Source organism: Carcharodon carcharias, chromosome 17 (genome assembly GCF_017639515.1).
Source record: "Carcharodon carcharias isolate sCarCar2 chromosome 17, sCarCar2.pri, whole genome shotgun sequence".
Classification (NCBI taxonomy): domain Eukaryota; kingdom Metazoa; phylum Chordata; class Chondrichthyes; order Lamniformes; family Lamnidae; genus Carcharodon; species Carcharodon carcharias.
The window spans coordinates 115131021-115133136 of NC_054483.1; the positions used below are offsets into that span (position 1 = coordinate 115131021).

The following is a 2116-nucleotide window of genomic DNA, read 5'->3' on the forward strand; positions in this document are numbered from 1 at the left end:
GCTGCTCAATGCGGTAGAGGCCAGGAGGGTCATCCTCTACCCCGAGGATGGAAGGAGGAGGCTGAGCTGTCTGACCAACCCTGCAGGGGATAAAGTCACCAAGGTGGTCAGTGCCCAGGGCCTCCATGGGAGAACTGCCCTGCAGTGCCAGAAATGGGTGAATGACCTCAACTGTACCGCCAGGGTAAGTGAACACTCAACTGCTCACACTCACTTCACTGAATGGTAGAGGTGACATGAGCCTCAGTGGCAAGGGCACCATTTGTACAGCCCAAGCACACAAGAGCTACTCAACTTGATAAGGTGACGCCTCATAGCCCCACTGCAGCCCATCTAGTCTGCAGGTGGAGAGGCCACTGTGGGTCCCTGACCCTTCCACACAGTGAGCTCAGATGCTGTCTGGGAGGGGAGGGGAGGGGGTTAGGCGTTGAGGGCACCAGCAAGCACTATTAATGACATGCCTCTGTGAGCCTAATTCCTTCTATCAGCGTGAGCTCACCGCTCTGGAGGGTTCTGCCCCAGAACTCTTGTGGCCGACCTGCAGTGCATCACAAACCAGTGGGTTATTTATAAGACTGGAAGCATGAGAAAGATACCTGAAACCCAATAGCTCTCAACCCCATCTTCTCCCTTTGTGCAGGAAAAGGTGAGGCACAACAGGAGGTAGAGGGAGAGAATTTGGAAGGGGCCCGGTCTGACCTCAAGAACCTTACCGAGTCCAAGGAGCGGACAACCCAGCTGGCAGAGGAGGAACTGGACCGAGCCTGTGCGGATAGAGAGATTGACCAGGCAGCCTCCATCCAGAAAGACCGGGTGAAAATGGCTGACCAGGTAGAACAGAAGAGGAAAAGAACTTTCAGGAAATTTACCTACAGAGGTGTTGACCTGGATCAGCTCCTCGACATGTCCTATGAACAGCCGATGCAGTTGCATTGTGCCCGTCAGCATATGCGTGTGAATAGAGACCTTCGCTGCAAACAGCAGCTCCTCCTGAAAAGGCTGCCAAGGTGAAAAAGGAAGATCCTCCAATGGACAAAGCGGAGGTTGTCAAGACTCATCCTCAGGATACGGTTATCCTCCCAGCGATGGTCGGCAGCATGGTTGGTGTGTACAATGGGAAAACCTTTAGCCAGGCTGAAATCAAGACTGAAATGATTGGCCATTAACTTGGAGAGTTCTCCATCACCTCCAAGACTGTAAAGCGAGGCAGACCTGGTATTGGTGCCACTCACTCCTCCAGGTTCATCCCCCTGAAGTAAACAGTTTACAATGGAAATGTTGTGTAAATAAAAAATTAACCCAGTTAGGATCCATGCACAATGTAGTCACATGGAAACCTAAGGGTCATGCGTTCCTCCATGTTGCAGCTCATATAAATGCAAGGGGAGGCAGTGGCATAGTGGTATTGTCACTGGACTGGTAATCCAGAGACACAAGGTAATCCTCTGGGACATAAAACGTTTCTCGGACTGCTGTTCCCGTCACATTCTGAGATCCACACTCAGTGCCATGCGCCACCATATGAACACACTCGACCTCTCCCTCCAGCAGCAACGCCGTATCCTTTTTCAAAGCTGCGCGTGCCCCCAGTTTCATTTTATTCTTCGTCTCATCCGACGCCTCAACAAGAAACTTTTTCTCTTTCTCTCAAGTGCTAAGGAACGCAAGCTCCAACAACTCATCGACACCAACACCCATCTAGGACCCTCCACACCTGCCTGTCCCTCCGTCCCCACCCTTTCTTCCAGTCCCAACCCCAGCCGTGTATTCACTATACCCCCTGACCTTCCCCTCTCCGATGCTGAACGTTTAGTGCTCAGCAAAGGACTTAGTTTCATACCCTTACGCCCTCACCTCAATGAATTTCGGACTCGGCACGATGCTGAACTCTTCTTCCGCCGTCTTCGTCTCCGGGCTCACTTCTTTGGGCAGGAGTCCTCTCCCAGTTCAACGGATCCTTTTACCCATCTTCAATATTCTCCCTCCACCTGGACCCCTCCCTCTGGATTCTTACCTTCTCTCGATCTTTTCATTGAGGACTGTCGGCGCGACATTAGTCGTCTCAATTTCTCTGCTCCTCTCACCCATTCTAATCTGTCTCTCGCTGAACTAACTG

At 51.8% G+C, this 2116-nt stretch overlaps 1 pseudogene; it reads left to right on the forward strand.

Moving 5' to 3' along the window:
* Window positions 1-818: 818 nt before the first annotated feature.
* LOC121290060 lies at window positions 819-1259 on the forward strand (annotated as a pseudogene).
* The last annotated feature ends 857 nt before the right edge of the window (window positions 1260-2116 follow it).